Source organism: Canis lupus, chromosome 18 (genome assembly GCF_011100685.1).
Source record: "Canis lupus familiaris isolate Mischka breed German Shepherd chromosome 18, alternate assembly UU_Cfam_GSD_1.0, whole genome shotgun sequence".
Taxonomy (NCBI): domain Eukaryota; kingdom Metazoa; phylum Chordata; class Mammalia; order Carnivora; family Canidae; genus Canis; species Canis lupus.
Window position 1 is genome coordinate 29,614,273 of NC_049239.1, and position 23,606 is coordinate 29,637,878.

Sequence of the window (23,606 nt, forward strand, 5' to 3'; positions counted from 1 at the left end):
CGAAGTTTTCTAAATTTAAGGTAGACATTATTTGTAATCATATAGCCTACACTTGCAAAAGAAGTGAGAATCATGAATATTGTCATTTTAAGAGATTAATTCTGATTTATTTTCCCAGATCTTCAAGGCCCTGACATATACTTTTTTTTTTTTTAATGCATTCTTTCATTGAAAACTCTTAGGAAGTATGTACTAGATTAAGTTTCCATCTCTCTCTCTCTCTCTCTCTCTCTCTTTTTTTTTTTTTTTTTTTTTTTGAGAGATCAAAGGTTTGGTAATCCCTACTTTAGAGGAGTTTATTTAAATCAAGAAATGTGGTGTGGATGGAGCAGTCTAGCTGAATTTGAATGAGTTCAAAATTCTTTAATGAACATGAATTTGTGATATGATCAAATTGACAGTTAGTGGAAAGGACATGGAATACATTTTAGATACTACAATTTGTATGTAACCAAAGCATTAAAACTGTTGAAAGTCCTAGAAGCTTGACAGGTGAGTATTTCAAATGAAGTTGACTTCAAATGGAAGAAACATAAACTTGTAAAAGTTATTGTGCATATTCTAGAATTATATAATAAATTGAATAAAATCAAAATATTTAATTTAGATTTATGTCTTCTCAAGATATGACTGAAATTGAAAGATACAGAAAATATATTCAGATTTTCTTTGATCAGATAATAAAAATGATGCTCTACTTTGTATCCAAATAAAAGAGAGCTATGTATTTTAATTTGTATGTTCTGGAATTAGCTGATCTATCTCCACATTATTAAAATTTATGTATTCATAACCAAAATTTTGCTTCATTTCATGATAAACCTTTCCTCAGATTTTTATTTATCAATGACCTTATGAGCATCAATTGTGATTCTAGGTGTAATAGAAAATAGATAATTAACAAAGCATGTCATATGAATCAATTCCATTTGTTTTCATTCTGAAAACATTTTTACTCTGTTAGGAGCTATTGAGTTTTAAAGAAAGATATTTATACAGAATCTAGCTATCGGAAGAAAGAAAGTTTGATGTAGGAGAAACAGAACCAGCCTCCGTATTAGAATTGATCTAAAGGCATAATTTTGTTCTCCTATTACCAGCTCTCTGTGTCAGGAATGACGATACCTTCCTTAGAGCCTTAGCTTCAGCTGGGATACTTTGGTTGCGAGTTCAGAAATTAGCTCTAGTTTGTCTCAGGCCATCAAGAGACCAAGAAGTCAGTTTAATGGGAAGCAGTGTATAGCAAGAATCATAACCAATGTCAACGATAATTTGGTTTGCAAATTGGCACTGCCACTACAGACATTGATTATCAGTCCTCCCCATGTTCTTGCACAAGACGCAGAGTTACTAGAGAACGCATAATGATTCTTGAACCTTGATCATGGGAGTAAAGAATTTCTGTGCTACTTTCCACCAAAATTACATACACTGGGAGTTTCCCAAAAGGGAGATCCAAGAGCTCACTGGGAGGATGCAGATCAGGATGAGTTTTCTAATTGGGAAAATCAGATGTGCAATAATGAGCTAAGAGCTCTACGGGTGAGAGTGAAGGCAAATGTACCTCATGCGGACTATGGCACATAATGTGGTTGAGTCTGTGTCCGTTAATAGAAAAATAGAATGTTTAAATCTGATAGCAAAGAAACAGTCACTTTATGCAAGGACCATATGGAAGACAAAAAATTGAATGAATAACATGTGCTGGAGTTTGATCTTCTCTCTGGTGTGTAGGCTCTACTTTAAATTAAAAGATGATGCTAATCCAGGGGGATTTGATTATCACAGCATAATATGCTAGATCTGAAGATTGTGTGTCAAGCTATTATTCATGAGGCTTTTTTCTTCCAAAGCCGACTTGAGTGCCTCCCTTCATCAAGTGGAAAGAGGATGTCAAAAGCACATAAGGTCACCATTACAAAAAGAGATTCTACTGGCATATGCCAGGTCTTTTTGCTTGGCAATGGCAAAATATTTAATCCTGTGATAGAGAAAGGAAATCTACTTGTTTGTCTCAAAGCTTGTATTTATATGGTCACGGCTTGACTCTGAAGTCATTCTTTGAGCTCATTTGAAATCTCAAGTAAGAATAAATGTCATCCAATGCTGAAATATTGTAAAAGCAATTCAATTCAATGTTTATTTATAAATATGATGGGCAGGAAGCTTGCATACCTTGTCTAAAGAATTCTCAAAGATGTAGTCATTCCAATCCTAATCTCTTATCACGTATTTAAATTGCTATCATGGGGATACTATGTAGTATGATGATCAGATAATGTTTATAGATTATCTAATTGAAAGTCTTCAGGTTCAATCTCAAAACATTCATTGGCAATCTTTATTTAATTCTAATATGAAACTTAAAAGTTGGAGAATATGTTCTTTCCAAAGATCACTCTTTTATATGCTTATTCAGTCATTCATTGTTGTCGTGTATTCCAAAATCTTTTATTAGTAATTTTCCACCTCCTTTTCCAGACTATAGCATAAATGGGAACCCACTAAAACCGTTGAACAATGTCTCAATATCAGGTTAAATATGAGTTATTAGTATTGATAAGTATGGAACTCACATTTAATTTAGGGATTTTGTTAGTATTTCTGTTCTCTGCTGTACTTTTGTGTTTATAGCTTCAGTAGAGATAGAACCAAATGATAATGATTTGACAGTTAACTAGGGGTTGCAAAGATATGGAGCTGGCAAATGATTTAACTGCCAATAAATATCGAGGGGCATAATTTATCTTAAAATGCCCTTAATAAGTTAAATGGAAAAGTAAAATGTTTGGATCTGTTGAGAAAAAAAAAAGAAAAAAAAAAAAAAAACCACCAAGAAAATTGAATAAAAACTTAAAGGAAAGGTTGTTGAGCTATATATAATGAGATATTTCACTGCTGATTAAATTATAAGGAAATTAAATCAAGAAGCATTTTTTATTTGAATTCCAAATTATCCAAGGGTCTTTCTTTGCTTTAAGCCAAGAGTATATGAAAAAAGCTGCCACTGATTAATGCTGGGTTCAAAAACACATAAAATGTATTCCTATCTATAAAATGTAATCCTAGAGTCATTTACTAATAACCACAAATGATGAGTAATCAAAGCACAGCGAATAAACTAAAAAAATAATTAGCTTTGTAGTTTGAGATAAAGAAAAGTCGATTCTTAAAGCTTCTAATTGTCTTCACAACTGGAACATTCGCCTTGGCATTTAGTCTTCGGTATGACTCTATAGGGGACAAAGGCAGGGACCTAACATGGGCCACTTGGGATATTATTTTAAATAAAAGTTACTCAAGAGAGTCTGTGTAAGAGGGATGCTCAGACCATCTTCTGCCCCCCTGCAAGAAGGAAATAAATCTCCCATATGAAAGATACCTTCTCTTTACATATCCTTATCACCAGAGATAGGAAATCCAAGGCTGATAATGCTGAGTAAAAGCCCTTATGGTGCACCTGGGTGGCTCAGTCTATGAAGCATCTGCCTTAGGCTCAGGTCATGGTCCCAGGGTCCTAGGATGGAGCCCTACAGTGAGCCCTATATTGAGCCTCGTGTTGGGTTCCCTGCTCCATGGGCAGCCTGCTTCTCCCTCTCTCTTTCTCCCTCTGCCTGTCATTCTCCCCACTTATGTCCTCTCTTTGTCATTCTGTCAAAGAAATACATAAAATCGTTAAAGAAATAAATAGAAACCCTTGTTTCTTTTTACTAATTCACCATCCAAGCCCAAATTCTGTTTAGAATCCCTTACTAATTGGAGCTCTCAAAGTTAAGTCTTCTTTGTCCTGTCAATGTCTCACAGATTTATTGTCTATTTGTCTGAAAAATATAAAAACTGCCTCCCTTGGTCATTTCCTTAGATTTCGATTTCATCATTGGGCCTTTGTGCACACCTAATAAAACTTTTCTTCTCCTTTTAATATGTCTCTTGTAAATTTAATTCTTAGTCCAGCTAGAAGAATCTTGGGCTGAGGAAAATTTCATCCTCCCCTTCCACACAGAAGCTCAGATTTTGCTGGGCTTGAATATAATTTTGAGTTTTGAGTAGGAGAAAGAGGAATAAAGAAGAACAACTCACTTGTTTGAGGGAGCTTATTGCTGATTCTAATAAATATTCCTCAAATAATATTAAGCATTTGGACTGAAGGATGAATCATTATTTAATATAGGTTACCTAATATGTAGCCAATACTTTTTGCAAGATACTTTGTGAGTAGAAGAAAAGATAAATATCTTTTTTAAATTATGGTTTTTTTTTAACATACCTCTTATGGCTTCCTTTCTCCAACACCTAATTTGGTTATATATTTACATATTTGCTGATTTATATAATTGCATCCTTAAAATATATATATTTGCAAGGCTAAATTAAAGAAGCTGGCCATTCATGGGGCTTATAAAATACCAGATACCAATTAACTACCACAGCAGGAGAGAACAAGGAGGGGAACTTATCATTCTTCTATAGAAACCCTAATTTCTATATATTTCTTTCATAACCTTTTCTTCTTTGAAGAGTTGTACCCATCTAAGAAACCTTTGACACAAGATCACATCTGAGGTAAACATTTTCAAATTTAAACTTTAATTATAGACTTCTGAAAGTTTTAATATGAATTACTTATAATTGTGATATAGCTTATTAATGATAAAAGCAGTTAGAGAACTTGTCTCTATTTTGCTAAAGAAGCTACTAGGTATTCAAATCTGTACACATTACTTGGTATTAGTATTCTCTTTATGCTTTGCAAAATATACATATATTTCTTTCATTCATTTGTTCATTAAGGATCTAAAATTGGCATTTATTAGAAGCTAAACAGTGTAAAATTGTGATGTATTTTGTTTATTTTTCTAGTTCACATGGGTTGTAAATAGTACTGAGGTAAGTCCAGTTAAGTCTGCATTCTTTCTTATTTTTAAAGATTGATTGATTTTTGAGAGAGAGAGAGAAAGAATGAGTGGGAGGGGCAGAGATAGAGAGAATCTCAAGCAGACTCCATGCTGAGCACAGAGCCAGATGTAGGGCTTGATCTCATGACCCTGAGATCAGCACCTGAGCCAAAACTAAGAGTCAGATGTTTAACCCACTGCACCATCCAGGGGCCCCTAATTTGGTATTCTTAAATCAGAGAAAATCATCAGTGTAATCAGATGACCAGTCCATTAGTCAAACAAACCTTTCATTCAGCATTTATTAAATGTCACATCCACAAAAACTGGGCATCTATCTGATTTTTCTAAAGGACTGTATTTTGAAGATAAGTGAGACATACAGGAATGTCAAACAAAGTATATTGAGCATATTGTTACTTAAAAAAACCAATTCATTTTATAACTGAAATACAGTAATTTTGGGGTTACTATTGCAGGTTAAGCTTTATCAGAGATACAGATAAAAGTAAATTCTTAAACTTCTTCTCGAGAGAAGGAAATACAGTTAAGTACCTAGACTACTTCTGGAAAATCAAATAGTACAGTCTAGGGAAGTCATTATCTTGGTAACATTTATGAGAAACACCCACCACTTTCAATTTGCTTAAATTATGCAGATACAGGATGAAAGAATCCTAGATTTGCTGGAGTTCTTTGTTCAATGTACGTCTATCAGTATGCTGGCATGCATGTGGACTTTGACTTCGGATGTACCAAAACAAAAATGAGCGGTTATAATAAATAATCCTTCCTTGATGTATAAGGTTGAGCAGTCAAGTGCATTGGCGGTGTGAGATGCATCAAACATGAGAAATGCCAAAATGGCAGGAAAGGAAAACAAACAAGCCCAAGAGCATGAATCAAGGTGATAACAGTAAGTTGGGGGGAGGTTTCCCCAAGTACTCAATGACAAGTTTCTTGGGCCTTTCCTGAGGCATCTACTCAGAATGATATTTCATGTGAGCCTGGATTTCCAATGAAACATTCCTCAAAGAACTCCCTTTCTCATGCTCTGTGGGCTCCTTATTCTAATTCTTATTAATAATGTAAACAGTAGCCAGCCTTCTGTCTGTGGTTGACTCGTACTTGTGTGCATCACTTTAATGCAAATATCACTGTATCATAGACACTGTTGTTATTCTATAGATGAAGAGACTGAAACTTAGAAATATTTAGTCATTTATCCCAAATCCCAAAAGCAGACAAATTGTGGAGATGGAGTTCAACCCTAGATAAGAATGGCTTTGGGACTTGTGTTCTAAAATACCCTGCTCTAAAAAAAATAAAAATAAATAAATAATAATAATAATAATAATAATAATAAAAAAATACCCTGCTCTGTTTCCTTCTCTCACAAAGAGAAACTTCCTTTGCCTTTTCAGTTCCAGGCACAGCTCATTTAAACCAGTGTAAGAAGGAAGGCTTTCAGAATGCAGCAGGAAATCCATTCCTGACAGCTCATCTTCATTTGGAACATTGCGAACATTTTGTAAAAATTTTATATAATGTAAAATTAGAAACTGAAGGTTTGTGTCTCTGACACTAAGTAATAGTATTGTGTGGGGCAAATTTTTTGGTATCCTGAAGCCTGAATTTTCACATCTACAATATAAAAATGAGATTCAACTTTATTTTTTTTTAAAGACTTTATTAATTTATTCATGAGAGACACGGGGGTGGGGTGGGGAGAGAGGCAGAGATGCAGGCAGAGGGAGAAGCAGCCTCCATGCAGGGAGCCCGATGTGGGACTCGATCCCGGGTCTCCAGGATCAGGCCCTGGGCTGAAGGCAGTGCTAACCCACTGAGCCACCCAGGCTGTCCATATTCAACTTTAAAGGCAGCATTCAAAAGTAGTACTAAATTGAGTTTGAAAAAAATCGCTATGCAACTCTAAGTTATTTGATATAAGCCGTCAAGTAGCCTAAACCCTATAATTGCTTGAGCCTTTCTCCATATATGTGGTGCAAGGGGAAATTGGTTCTATTAGTGGACTCTCAAAAGAAACAGAATTGGTTGCATCTTATGTGCCATGATTTTGGAAAATTTGTCTCCAGTAGCTTATCACTTAAAAATTAGAAAAGAGGGCTTCTCCCTCTACCTGTCTCTGCCCCCCGCCGCCCCCATCTCATGAATGAATAAATAAAATCTAAAAAATAAAATAAAATAAAACTTCCAATGAGATAAGTCATACTTATAAATCCATTTTAAATCTTAAATTATTTGGCTCAAAGCAAGTGAAACATAGTTCCTTAACACAATTAATTTGCACTTAACATTTCTCAGATCTATAATGATACTGATGAGTTGCCATATCCTCATTGACTGCGTATCTTCCTTTGTGATTGTCTTTAGGTGTTTTGTGCCAATATTTATTGAGTTGTTTAGGTATTTTGATGATTTGTACATTCTGTATGTATATGCTATATATTATCATATATAAACACATCTGTAAATTATCTACAAATATATCCTTTCTGATGTACATGTGATTTCTCATGAGAGTCATCTTTTCCTCTTTTTTGTCAGATGTATGTAGTCTAAATATTTTTCTCAGTCTGTTAGTCTTTTTAAATGTGTCCTTTGATAAAAATTCTTAATGTGTTGAAATCAATTGCATATTTTTTCTTTTACTATTCGTGCTTCTGTGTTTAGAAGGACCTGCCTATCTGTAGAGCATAAAGAGTTTTCTTTTAGAAGTTTTATAAATTTAATTTTTTACATTGAGGTCTATGATTCATCTCATAGATTTTTCTGTGGACAGTATGAAAAAACGTTCAGGTTTATTTTCTTTTTTTTCCCATATATATGGCTAGTTTTATTCCAGAACCATTTCAAGTACACTCTTCCTTCTTTCGCCCAGCTGATGCCTCTACTCGTGGCGGGTTCCCTCCTCCGTTAATGTGCCCCCTCAACAAGTGCCCCCTCCAGAGGTGACTGATCTCTGTTCCCTCAGGAAGGGATCATTGCTCTCTGCAGTTTAGTTTCCTTAGACATCATGATGTCCATAGCTCTCTGAAATCTTTAAAATAATGAGCATTTTATTTATGTGTTTTTGTTTTGTTTTGTTTTGTTAGTTGTGACAGGGGAATTAATGTTTAAATATACACCAGTGTTTTTTTTCAGTTTATTTTTGGTATTTTCCTAGTGTTTTAGAGAACTGCAATGAGAAGGTGTGTCAGGGTGTCTATTCCACAATATTCCTGGAAACAAAATACCATCTCATTCTCTCTAATATCATGATTCTTTGAGCTCTTGCTAATGACCCCATGCCCTGATCCTTGAAAACTGATACCTTCAGTAAGTGACTAAACAGCACTTGAAATATCATCTAAACATTGGTGACATAAAGATCATAATGGTCTGAATTTCTAACTGCCTGAAAGTCTGTATTTTATTTTATAGGGGACACAAAATGATTATATTTATATATTATTAATATTTCTTACCCCCAGGAAAACTAACCCAAGTAAGAGCTTGAACTTACTGATGGTTATGCACAGTTCCAGAATTACCTTCCATCTAATTTTCCAGAAAGGTAAAAACAAAGTATTATTCAGTGAGCTAAATTCTCAGCAGGGAAACAAATTTTTAATCTGGTTGCCATGGTAATTCCATCCCTGTATGCAATTCCCACTCAACTTGGCTTGATGGCATTTGGGCTGAGTAATGAAATGGGAGGAAAGGACTGATGATTTTACTTTGAAAATATCCACAATAAGAAGTATACATATTTCATTCCTTCCTTCAACTCTCCCTTCAGTTTTTCCTTTTTCTAAAGGCTGTGATTCTTGCAATGAGTATAACAATTCTAGTGTATGCATCAATTTAAACGCTTTCATATCAAGACTAATAGCAGATCAAGAGAGTGTACCGACAGGGTTAAATCCCAGACATGAATCATTCATAGGCCACATCTAGTAGGTTGTCCGCATCTTTCTACCTTGAGCTAGTTATGGTCAATTTTCCGATAAAAGGCTGTATTTCATATCAGAATTAAAGATCAGCTGATCTTCTCTATGCTAAATATATGTTAAGTATATGGGCTGGCAAATTAATGTGAATACTTAAAGTGAATACTTTCAGTTTTTTCCCCCCGAGAGAATCAGCATAACCTATTGGGGGGGAGGGATATATATATATATATAATTGTCCCTCCAGAAGTAAAGTACTGCCATAGGTATTAGGGAAATATGCCATACATAGTATGATCTGTATGAAAATATGAAAAAAACAAATGATCACCCAAGCATACTTCAAAGGACATTGGAACATAAATTTAGGTTACTATCTACGCATGGCCTTTGACATGGCCTTTCTCTTCACATTTCTTTTTTCTCACAGAGAAAAGTAACAATTTCATATATGCCTTATGATGGTGATGTAAGGCTCAATGGGAACATGTCTGTAAAAGGCAACAAATTCAGCAAATGCGTTTTCTTCTTATTGTAGATGACTACTATGTTGTGCATAACTACATTTTTTGCAATTCCTAACACTCAAATGAATCCCCAAATGCTCTGTGTGGAGGGATTCTTTGTGTAATTGAGTAAGTAGGTGAGAATGAAGACTTGTGCCAAGGCAATGTCTAACATATACAGAGGGAAATGATTCTCTTAAAAGCGGTGCTCTGAAAAGGTGCTACTGGTTTCAATCCTCAGCATCAAAGGCGTCACCAAAATTGTCAGTTTGGACTCATTCCAGTGAGCTATATTTTACTGACTGGAGGGTTTCTTTCATTGTAACCATCTATGGTAACCAGAAGCTTGACTGATGACAACAACATCCATACCAAGGAGTGAGAATCACTCCAATGTAATTCTAGAGTTGATTCTAAATATATTAAATGAATTATAAATACTGCATGACTTGTAATATAAAGTTTTGGTCCTTTTTCTTTAATGAACCAATGAGACATTACTGGGGTTGTTAAAGGGACATTCGGGGCGGGGCTGGGGGGGTACGGGTTGTGTTGCTTTCTGATTCAGCTTCCATTTATTTCTGTTCCAGGTAGTTCTTGTATCATTCAGTCCACACTGGAATGGATTATTCTCTTTTCTCGAAGTCCTTATTCTATCTGAGGAAGATTTTTACTCTTCTATTTATTGTGAATTTCTATGAAGATATTTTCTCCTCACTATGCTCTATAAAATGTCTACTACATCTGGAAAGAGATTTTTCTCTTCTTACCAGTGTTATTTGCTACATCTGGAAAGAGATTTTTCTCTTCTTACCAGTGCTCTCTGTTGCATGTCCCTTCCTTTTTTGTGCTATGTTGAAATATAATATGTTCTGTTTCTTGTGTACAGAAAAGTCATCTGCACATTTGGGTCTAAGATAAAAAATTGTATTATTTTTTTTTTCGCATGAGAGAAGTGTCTCTTGATACCAATATGTCTTGCATTGATTTGCAATTTAGTTGTTTATGCCCAACATGGTGTGAGATATATTGCCTTCTAGAAGCATGTTGAGGAATGAGCAGACACATTATTCAGATGGTAAATTAAAGAGTCGAAAATAAGTACAGGTGTCTATGCCAACATTTTCTTCCTTCTCCCATTCTTAAATTTGTTTCTTTACCTTTAGCTCTGTTTCTCCACAAATTCTCTCTTAGCAACTCTTAGAATGATAACTAAAACTCAGAGTAACCTGTTGTTTTTCCATTTCTCTTTCTGATTTCTACTTTTCAACTCCAGTAGAGTCCATTGGATGTGGCCACAATAATCTTTGATGAAGTTCGCAATCAAACATATTCATTACATGCTTCTTCCTTCCCTACGTGTTATTCTGAGTTTCCTACTTTGGATACCCTAAGTTAGTGCCTTAGTAGCCTAGACTCTAGAACTCAAGCAACTTCCATTTTTCTCCATGCCGTTTTTTATTTGGTATGCAGCTCTATTGCAAAAATATATATATATATATATATATATATTCTATCTATTTCCTGCTTTCTACTTTGCTGTCACTACTTTCTTCTAGATCCATATAACGTTGTCTTAGACCTTTTCATTTCTCCCTAACCTGTTGCCTTGCTCCTAGAATGCATTTATTTTTATCTCATATATGTTTCTATAGAATCAAATTCCAAAATATTATTATTACATTTTACTTTTTCCAAAAAATATCAAGTGCCTTGCCATTACATAGAGCAGGGGACAGCAAAAATTTTCTTTTAAGTTCCAGATAGTAAATATTTTTAAATTTTGCAATATACATCTGGTCTCTGTTACAGATATTCAAATCTACCGATGTGGTTCAAAGGCAGTCATAGATAATATCTAAATTAATGGGCATACATATATTCCAATAAAACTTTATTCACAAAAAAAGGAAGATTTGACCTGTGAACAAGTTTTCTGACCTCTGCTATAGTATTCATTTTCAAATATTTTTCCAACCAAAATATCCTAAAGTAACTTACCATGACCTAGACATTTAAAAAAATCTTGTTGTGTTTTTATATTTAATGTATATATAAGTGCACATTACATTTATCTCCAATATGCGTTTTAAATTATTTAATCTAAAGTAAAATTGATGACTGAGGCATACGTGGATTATATGGCATTTGGCTCCACTTATACCCAATAAATTCAGGGACACGGATACTCCATTTTGAGAAGCATTGGTCTGAAGGATTAAAGCCTGACTTTTTACTGTGTCTTTCAATAGCATTCATGCATTTTCTATAATCAAGTCTTCTAAATATCTCTCTTCCCATTCTGGTGGGAAGATCTTCAGCTATCTACTATTCTTTGCCTGAATCATCTCTATAATGCCTTTACACTGTTTTTTTGTAGTTCTTTAAAAATTTTATTTTTTTAATTTTGAGAGAGAGAGAGAGAGAGAGAGAGAGAAAGGAGGGGGGCAGGGCAGAGGGAGAGGGAGAGAGGGAATCTTAAACAGGTTCTATGCCCAGTGTAGAGCCTAATATAGGGCTCAATTTCATGACCCTGAGATCATGACCCGAGTCAAAATCAAGAGTTGGATGCTTAACCAACTGAGCCACCCAGGTACCCAAAACTTTTATGTAGTTTTAAAGTACATCTTTGATATATCTTTCCACAAGCTCTCTCTGAATCACCCAACAGAGATAGATTCATCCACTTATGAAATCCCATGTATGTATTTCTGTTTTAATACATTATGCTATAGGCATTTACTTACATATAGCATCTTCTCAATTAGACCATGTGATCCTAAGGAAGGGCAGAGTTTGTTAATAGTTCATTTTTAAGCCACCACCACTCCCACCAGTGCTTTGTACAGAATTAGGACTTCCTATTTATTTTATAAGTGGAAGTAAATGTGGTTTGTTCTGAAATAAAATATGTCTACACCATGGCTTCCTTTCCCATAAATGGAAGGATTATCAAGATAAAAGCCTGTTTGCATAGGATCTTTGTTCCTTTTCTTGCACAATCAACAAATATTTATAAAATATCCATAGGATGTTAGATACTATTCTAAACAATATATTTAATGGGTATAAATACACTGATGAGGCCTTTGTTTTCATAGATGACATTATGGTGAGTGGGGCTTGGTAGGGAAGAGAAAATCATACCCACACATATAACCTCAGGCAGACATATGTATGTATTATTATCAGCAATACTTGATGCTATGCTATAGTGACTGGGTGGGGTATCCACTTCAGACAGAGTGATCGTAGGTGTCCTCTCTGAAGCAATGTAAAATAAGAAGAAATGTGATATTCAAAGTTTTGAAAAAAGATTTTAGGAATAGGAAAATGAAACAGGTGAGATAGAGCGTGATGTGTATGAGGAAATAGAAGACTATACTATAGTGGTAAGCCTGGGGCAGCCTTCTAGTAATGCATAATCCTTCCATTGATACACATCACTAGAAAGAACTTTATGGGAAGGCCTTGATTTGAGACTCAAATGGCTTTAGCTATAGGAAGAGGTGTAATACAGACCTGGAACTAGGAAGAGACAGTAGTTTGCACACATAGTTATCCAAAGAGATGGATTAGCTCTGAATGGACACCTTGGATTGTTAGTATCATAAGCTAGTTTAAAATTAGGTCACTCAAGAAAGCCTCTTATGTACGGACAAAGTTCCTTCAAATTCTCAGTAGGAACCAGTCTAGCTCTACTAGAGGACCTGCTAGGATTTGTTTTGTTTTGTTTTTTTCCCCTCTTCATCTTTAATGTTGATGATTCAGGGTGATCCAAAAGCTATCACAGCTCCCTGTTGGTGTTCAACGCACATCAAATAGTAATGAGAGGAGACTTGAAGGTGACATCTTTCTAATCCAGTTCACAGAGACAAGTTTGTTCTTGCAATAGCACACCATGAAACTTTAATAATTTAATAACTTTGTAAAGAAAGAATTCATCTATCTCCAGAGTTGTATCTGTCTCTTTCCCTGACATCTCCTTTGGGACTTGCAGACAATTTATGCTTATTTTAAAGTTAAAATGTGTTCCAAGATAATTCTTTGCAGGGAGTAGTAGGGATATTTGCTGTGATTCTCTGAAGTGGAATGACATGCAAGAAAGGAGTGAGAGTGTAGGGCTCATGGTAACCTTTCTTCTCCCAGAAATCTGTACCTTTCTTGCTGCTCTTGAGTGCAGCACAAAAATATAAGGGCAATGATAAACTTTACTGTTACGAGTAAGTCGGTCAAATGTGAGGAGAATTATTATCAATAACTACTATAGGAAAGCAGACTTCATCATAATCTTACCGCCAACCAGTCTAGAATTTATGAGATCTGATTATCTCGCTGTTGAAGAGCGTGCTTTTCTAACCACAGTCCTCTAAATGAGGAGTTGCTAGAGCAAAATAAATCTTTCCCTGCTCTTGCTTGTGTAGGAAAGAATATGCATTATCATTTTTGTTTGTTTGTTTAAGGAAATTGAACATCATATAGAAAAGATCGTATACTAAAATTTTTGTTAAATATTAATATAAATGTAATATTAATATAAAACTATGAAAACTCAAATCTATGCTTGAGAACAGATCTCTGTATTTATCATAAAGGGTAACTAATGCCCTGTTTTTTTTCCCTGGGGCTTCCATGTCTAGACATATGGTTCTAGGTATAAAAATAAATACACACATATGTATATAATATATATTGCATATATATAATATATTATACATTATGTAATATAGATAAACATATGCATAATATGTTTATCTATATTAGCAATAAAAGAGGTGGTGAAAAGTTTAGTTTATTATTTTTTTTTCTTGATAAACCTTTACTAAGTATTTTTAAATTAGTAGATATGCTATTAGATGCCAAAATACTAAGATGTCTAAAAAATATTTTCTGCCTTAAGGGATCTCATAGTTTTCAAATTACAAACTTTTGTTACAAATATAATATAGAATGAGATAGACTATGATGAGTATCTGAAAGAAGTACCCTAGAAAGAAAAATAACCCTACTGGCAACTGGCAGTTTTTTATATGTTCATTTGTATGGTTTGTGTCTTTTGTGTCCTAAGAAATACTTGCCTAGTCAAAGTTGCAAGGAGTTTCACCTGTATTTTCTTCTAGAAGTTATATAGTTTTAGCTCTTAAATATAAGTATACGATCTATTTCATTTTAATATATGTGTATAATGTAAGGAAAAGGCCCAGACTTGCTTTCTCTATATAGATATCCAATTATTTCAACATTATTTCTAAAAAGACTACATTTTCCCCTATTGGATTGTCTTGGCACCTTTTACAAGACTCAATTGACCATCCATGTAGGGAACTCAGTTTCTTAATACTTGTGTATGTGGAGATGTCTAGTCTCTTCCAGGAGGACACATGAGTGTCCATTTATCTGCCTGTTCATGGACCAGATGGCATTTTTCTCATTTGGGATACGTAATAAAGCATTTTATACCTGAGACATGCAAAGAGGCTTAATACCTGAACAATGTAAGTTTGAGTATTTATTTGGTCACAGTGGGAGAAGGTTGGGGGCAGAGCAGGTAATTGTTTGTATTTTAAAAAATAATTGAATCTGTCACTATGATATCTTGGATTTCAAAGGTTAAAAGACCTTAAATTATATTTGATCACCAAGCAAATTGTCACTTGTTCGTCACCATGGGGTGCTGATAATGCTGGTTGGCCATCTGGCCCTTATTTCTAATGCCAGGAAGCAGTCACTTGGCAGGGCTGAAGCCAGGAGCATTTTAGTTACAGTAAAAGGCAAACTGGACATTCTTTCTCAGTTTGAAGCCATGAATTATACAGTTTAACTTCAGAACTCAGGCTGGGAAAATAAGGAAATGTTTTATCTTTTTATGTCAACTTTGACTTCTCAGTTGAGATACTTAAACCACTTAGAGCTTATATACAGAAATGCAAATTGAATTGGGATCTAGTTTTTTGAGTTGTTTTCCCCTAAATTTGTTTATGCTAGTTATTCACAGTTGTTTATGTATGATGTAAATTTCTCATGTGAATGCAAATGAAAATACACTCTATTATATCTAGAGGCGTTACCTTTGTATCAGGATTATTAAGGTATTGTTTTTAAAACATTCTCACAGACGAGTTCTATAACTCTGAGTCAGATCAACTGTTCTTTGGTCCAAAAGTATTACTCAAGTCCGAATGATTCTGTTGAAAATTTGGATACTCTAACATTTTACTTTGTGTATCATAGAAACCTGGGATTGAAGAAGCCAATCAGCAGTTTAGAAAAAAAAATTGGAATGTACCCCTTGGTGGCTGTCACAAAAGTCAAAACCATCTTCAAAACTAACAACAGGATTGTATCTGTTTCTCTCTAGAGAATTATCCAGTGCTCTTTAAGGAAACCTTAGATCTTTAGATACTCCCCTTTGTTAAAACAAGCAAACAAATAAAAATTCTAGGTGTTCCCCACTGCCAGTGAGGTAAAATCTGAACTTCTAGGTTTGTCATTTAGATTTCTCTTTGATCTTGCTCCACCATCCCCTGCAACCATTTTCCTTTCTAAATCCAGATTTTACATACCTCACACACTAAAAATCTTACAGTGTGCCGGTCATTTTCCTAATTCAATATTATTATATGTCTAGTAATACCTTTTGTGCATTGGGTCTCTGTGACTAAATCTTAAAAGATCGAAATCTTACAAAACTAAGCTCACATGGAAACTGACCCAAGAATTATTAGTTCATTAGTTTCAGCAGAAAGTGATCTCAGTAGTCCACTTTTCTTTATAGTATTTATTTTATTCAGCCTTGACATATCCATTTGGATGTACGTACACGTTTTAATTCAGATTTTGAGAGCGTGATCCATAGTTCATTTATCTGTGCATTAAAACCTATCTTAGAGTCCTGGTTATAGTAGGTACCTATTGCAAGTTGATAGAATAATGGAAAAAAATAAGTAATTTAATCGTTTTCCAACTTGAAACAGTCCATGCTAGGAATGTTCTAGATACTTCAAACCTAACTGATCAATCTTTTTAATTCCAACCGTCAGACATTTCTGAAGCTGACAGCCTCCCATTTTAATAACTCAATATTAAGTTCCTCCAAATGAAGTGTATGCATTAATCAGCATCTGATATGAATAACATCTGGCATGACTTCATGAGTGATTCAATTTCACTGTTCAGGTTCAACACTCTAGAGCCTTACTACAATAAAAATTACTCTTGTAAAACACTTCACTAGGTCATGGTTAGTAACATTGCATTTTCAATCAAGCTCACTCAGTCCAAGTGCTCCTCTCCCTGAACTATGTTAACCTAAACATATGTTGCAAGCATCAATGTTAGAGTCAAATACAGCTTTATACATATATTTCAAGTGACATTTCTCTGTTGCTATCTGAAAAAAGAGATATCTCATAGGAATACCCTCCCTTTTTTTCCCCTTTGCTGCTTTTGTAATACAGACCTTCAGTAATTACTTATCCAGTAGCAGAGAGGATTAAAAGCATGACGAGTGCCAATTACTGTCAAGATTATCCATGTGAACTAGATTTCAATAATTGGAATGCAGAATTTAATTTTAACTGTTTACATCATTATTTGTAGCATATATAATGTAGTCTAAGAGGTTTTATACAAGTATTTTGGGAATCAGTTATCCTCAGAGAATTGAATATTGAACATTCCGAAAAAGTAAATTAGAATAGTGGTGATGATTTTAAGTATGTTGTTATTTAGAATATTTGAAGAGAAGTTCTTTATTATAGAAGTATATCATAAATTAATGAAAAATAAGTGAAAATTTTAGTGCTTAGGAATATTCATAAATAATAGTCAATGCATTGTTCATATAATACTTCTGGTTTAGAGTGTAGGAAAACAATTCTCTTCTTTGGAGATAAGAAAATCTTATTTTTGCACAGTCCTTGATAATTCTTTTTAGATAATCATAGATATTTACAACTCCAAACTTCTTACTATTCAACCAAAAATACTCTTTATGGGAGGAGGAGAACTATGGAAGAGATGGTAGGAGTTATTAGTGATGTACTGAGCAAATAAGACAATTTTTGTAATAAGCAGTACTGCAAGGAAAATAATAATTATTTTCTTAACTAGAGGCAAAGTGGACTATCTGTGCAAAAATAGACCCTGAGTGGGAAGAAATATACTTGCTTTAACCTGCAGACTGAGAATATATTGTGAGACCAACATGGGATATTGTATGTGTTTAACATGGGGTAATGAGACCTCTCCTGCACAGAAACACACACACACACACACACACACACACACACACATATACATACATACATACATACATACATATATGTAGCCTAAAACAACTAATTTTGTGTATATTATTATTTTTGTGAAGAGTTAGTGTTTTTCAAATGAAACAACTGATAATCATTACTGTTGACTAACATATTGTTGCAATCTTGGCACACTATAAAAACATTTTCGCATATTTTCTGATTTTCCTCACCGAAACTCTGTGAGTTGGATTTTATGATTACTGCATTTTTCAGATAGAAGAATAAAACAGCAAAGCACTCTGACAAGAGTTTAGGAAAACCACAATCATATACTGTTAATTGATAATCCCAGAATTTAATCCCAAATGTTCAAATTTCCTTGGGAGTATAAAGTAAAAATTATCTAAAGAATAGATGGATGGGAGGGAGTTGAGAAATGTGTGTGTGTATATATTTATTTATATTTATATTTATATTTATATTTATATTTATATTTATATTTATATTTATATTTATATTATTTTTTGGTACAAAAATAAGAAATCTTCATTCGGCTTTTCCTTTTTTCCTGTTCTTGATTTTGTATCTATTCTGTAAAATAAAAGATAAGAAGAAAAAGCCTCCAGAAATCTAAGCAGCACCTAGGTTCTAACTAATTTAATTTATTAGAATAAGCCATAAAAATGCAAATGCCTACTTTTCTCATCCAGCTAATCCTTGGTGTGACTGGAGAAAGCCTTAAACTATACAAATATAACCCTTGCTCTCTGTAGCCAGGGTTTATATACATCTCTAGGGGATTGGGAAATTTTAAGACTTCTGTTGAGTTACAGTTGGGGATATGATTTTTACCAGCTAATGTAGCATTTTTAAACTCATTTGGAACACAACTTAATTCAAATATATTTGTTACTCTCAGAACAAATATAATCAATGTGTCATAAAAAAATAATAATCATTTATCCATAATATGTCTTTGACTTTAAAGCTGTCTTGCTAAGGATCCCAGAATAATGAGGATATTCTTTTTCCTCTCTTCTCCTGCTCTCTACCTAGCACGCAGTAGATTATCAATAATAGGCACAAAAATAACTTAGGAAAATAATTAAAATCCAGAGTAACTTAGGGTTTTACATAAGTTCTACTTACTATATTTCAAAGGCCACAAGCTCTCATACTGTCTAAAATATACTTACTAGTTTCCATGTACCAAAGAAGAAAAAAATAAATATAATTCTCTCAGAAAACTCACTTAATATATTTTAACTTCCAAGCATTAATTTCTCTCGTGACTTTCATTTCTAGGAAAATCTTTGTAAAACAGACATTCATACCTAGTTTTTGCTGATGTTGGTAATCTTGCCATTCCTTGGTTTGCAGCTACATGACTCTAGTACCTGACTCTGCGGCCATATGATAGTCCGTCCACTCTGTTCCTTCCCATTGTCTTCTTCTAAGAACAATGGCCCTATGCATAAGGACCTGTCCCCTTCCAGCAGGACCTCATCTGCAACAACTCTATTTCCAAACAAAGTTGCCTTCTGAGGTACTGAGAATTAGTACTGCAACATATCTTTTTGGAGGACACAATTCAATCTATAACAAAGGCAAATAAAATGAAGGGGATCAAATAGCAGAGATTAATCCTAACTCCTCTTTTGATGGAAATTTTTATTATCCTCCCAACCTCCGTTACACTTGTGCACTATTCAGCCATAATTGTTGGAGTGGCATCAACCACCGTTGCTATCCACAAGCAGGCCGCTTTGGTCAACACAGATGACATAAACTGTTAGTCTTAATATGTAATCTCAAATGACAGGGTACTTGAACAATTATTAATGGCATCTGCATTATTATGGAAAATGCCATATGTTGAGGCTTCATGTCTCATTTTATACAACTCAACTACAAAACATATTACCCAGAGTCTAGGCTCTTAGAAAATGTGTCTGTTTTAGGACAGATTCTCCTCTCTCACATGCATAGTCTTTATTTCAAGAATATTCAGAAAGAATTGAAATGAACTACATTCATCTAACTTAAAGACCCAGAGAACTTTAAATCATCTTTGGAATACTTTTCCTGATACTTTTATTAGTCAGAAGCTACCATAAAGGTAATGCTTTTCTCAAATAAAATTACCCACTTAAAAATAAATATGGATGTATTTTTGTGTTCTGTTTTTTTTATATTTTCCTTTGCAATGAACAAAGGATAGTAGAAATGCAGTTTATATTTACTTTCCCATTCGTTGTCATGTAGGATTCATGTATCTCACTTGCAAAGATACAAGAGGGCTCCTAAATTTACCTAATATGTTCAAGGCTAATCTCAAGGCTATAAAACGTCAAAAGACCCTCTTAGGAAAGTATGTCAATGTGGCTTCTAAAAAGCAGTGTGCTCTCCTCTCCCATCCCACATTTCCAGCTCTGAGAGTTTCTTACTATTTGGTATAAAATCTTGGTTGTTATGGTGACTGTAGTGGGTAGAATTTGAAATGGATTAGAAAAGACATTGCACAGATGAATAGAAGTCTTAGCCTGTGCAACATTCAATATAAAGTATAAATATTTGAACTGGATTTGGAGAGATTGTGATTGTGTTCATCATGACAGGAAGTTAGATTATGCTAGGTTAACAAATCCTCCAAACTCTCCACACCTTAAAGTAATAACATTATATATTTTTTACAAACAATATTGAGCTCTGCTTATTGTAGCTTACTGAAGACAGGGATATACGGAATCTCCACCTTAAAACACTGTCATCTCATCAGAAAGATTCAGTATTTATGATGGAAGGGGAAAGGGAAAGGACATGGAGAAGCACATGCTGGATTTTAAATACTTCTTCCTAGAAATGATACAAATCACAATGGCTCACATTTCACTGGCCAAAGTAAAGTACATGTTCAGGAAAGTATAATCCTCCTACAGGTATGGAAAAACAAAATAACTGGGAATACTGGAGAACACTGTAATATCTATTAAAGTTCTTATGAAGATCAACTTGAAGTTAACTCAGTTCAAGTACACATTTTGTCTTGTGTTTATGTATCGTATTGCTTTTACAAGCAATATATTTTAAATAAATATCAACTTTCTTACTATGTGTTGATGCTAGATGAAAATGCGATTTATATTTATTGACCTTTTATTCAGCCTCCTAACTAAACATATTTTATAAATTCTAACTTGTATATATCATTTTTGGCTTTCTATGTGGATGATAATGTCATTGTTAGAAATAACAATTGTGTTTTCCTTTTTAAATTATTCTTTTTTACTTATATATTGTGTATGTCTAAGATTTTCAGTGATATGTTGAATACAGAAAGCATTAGTATCAATTTTTTGGTCCTAGTTTTAAAAAGAAGGTTTCTTGTATTTCAAATTCAGTGTCATCGTAGCTGTTGGCCTTTTAGTAGACCTTTATGAGAATAAGGAAATTTCTAGCTTTTAATATATATGTCTTGTAGATCTGTTTTTCTCACAGTTTGGAATTAAGATGACTATCCCATTTTTAAATTCTGCTTATTACAGTAAATCATATGAAAAACATTCCCACAATAGTATAAATTTAAATGTAATGATCCTGAGATTTGACTCCTACCTATTCTTCTCCCAGAATCTATTCTCAGTAGTTTATGTTCAATAGAGTGTGGGGGATGATTAGGGAAGGACAACATCACCCTGTATGTAAAAATAAGAAGCTGAGGGCCCTTGAGTTTCCAGTGTTTTCATTGGGCAACAAATCCTAGTCTAATTTACAGGATTTACTGTAATCTTTGCTTCTGTCTCTGAAGTCTCAGTCAGCCACAGTACTCAGAGACATGTCCTTTGTTACTTAAGCCTTAAACTGTCCCTAAGAAGTATAAAACACACCATGGTCCAGAATTTACTTAGATGACACCATAGCCTTCTAGAATTCCAATTATTTTATTAAATATGCAGGAACATAATCCTCCATTTTCCACAATAGAATTGTTTGGACCTGACATTATGTTATGACAGGACTTACCTTAATTTGCTTTGATCCATCATTTTAAAGCCTGCCTTTGTGTACCCTTTGGTACTAGGTTCGTCTCAAGTATGGTAACATTCTTTTCTTATTCCTAATTATGAAAGGAGTCTTTCTAATATTGCACAAATAATTACCATGTTGCTGAGATAATCATAACTTTGGCTATATTGTACAATTCAAATTTAGAGATTGATTTGTTTAGGTTGATTAATTTATTTATATTTATTGCTATTACTTATATGTTTTATAAATTTGATTTATTTCTACTAACCTAATTTGCACTAATTTGTTTTTTGTTTTGTTTTGTTTTTATACTTACATTCCTTTGAGTTAATTAATAGACTCTGGGGGTGGTGCATTTTTTTCCCTAACCTTTGTGTCTTTAAAAAACAAATGTGAATTTGCTCATATATCTGTGGGCTGGCAATTCGGGCTGGACTCCACTCCATGCTGCATGAGCTAGGTTCACTCAAACAAATTGAGTTTCTTTGTCATTTGTCACCAAAGAAAGCTGAAAGTATGATATTATGGCAGTGAGAGGACAAGTTCCTTAACCAGAATAGTTCTTGCATCCTTATATAGTAACAATAAAAATGAAAACATTTTTTTTTTTTTACAAAAACATAGACCAGAGTCTGCTCTCAAATTCAGGTAGTTCTCATTTACCCTGCTTTGCTAAATCAAGTTCCTAATAACATCCTATAATCAACTTCTTGCCACTTCAGGCTACATTATGCATCATTCAGGAACTTCCACCAGGTTTTAAACAGATGAGGCTAAAAGCATATAGAAAATCTACATCTAGCAAGACATGTCTATAAAGGCAAAGGAAACAAAAACAATATTGAACTATTGGGACTTCATCAAGATAAAAAGCTTCTGCACAGCCAAGGAAACAGTCAACAAAACTAAAAGGCAGGCTAGGGAATGGGAGAAGGTATTTGCAAATGACACATCAGATCACAGGCTAGCATCCAAGATCTATGAAGAACTTATCAAACCCAACAGCAAAACAACAAACTATCCAGTCAAGAAATGGGCAGAAGACATGAACTGACGTTTCTCCCAAGAAGACATACACATGAACAACAGACACACGAAAAAATCTTCCATATCACTTGGCATCAGGGAAATACAAATCAGAACTACAATGAGATCCCACCTCATACCAGTGAGAATGGCTAAATTAATAAGACAGGAAACAACAAATATTGGCAAGGATGTGGAGAAAGTAGAGCCCTCTTACACTGTGAATGGGAATGCAAGCTGGTGCAGCCACTCTAGAAAACAGTGTGGAGGGTCCTCAAGAAGTTAAAACTAAAGCTACCCTACGACCCAGCAATTATACCAGTAGATATTTTTCCAAAGATGCTAATGTAGTGAAATGACAGGACACCTGCATCCTGAAATGTACAGCAGCAATGTCCACAATAGCCAAAGTGTGGAAGGAGCCACAATGTCCTTCCACAGATGAATGGATAAAGAAGATGTAGTCTATATATACAATGGGATATTACTCAACCGTCAGAAAGGATGAATACTACCACTTACATCGACTTGGGTGGAACTGGAGAGTATTATGATGAGTGAAATAAGTCCATCAGAGAAGACAATTATCCTATGGTTTCACTCATATGTGGAATAGAAGAAAGAGTGAAAGGGACCATAAGGGAAGGAGGGGAACTGAATGAGGAAAAATTAGAGAGGAAGATAAACCATGAGAGACTCCTAACTCAGGGAAAAAAACAAAGGGTTGCAGAAGGGGAGGTGGGTGGAGTGCTGGACAACAGGCATTAAGGAGGGCACGTGATGAGGTGAACACTGGGTGTTATACTATATGTTGGCAAATTGAATTAAAATTAAAGTAAATTTAAAAATAAAACAATTATAATAATACTCTAAGAAAAGTTATGTGAATGTGATTTCAAAAAAAAGAAAAAAGGAAAAAAAAAAAAAACTCTAAGTCTATACACT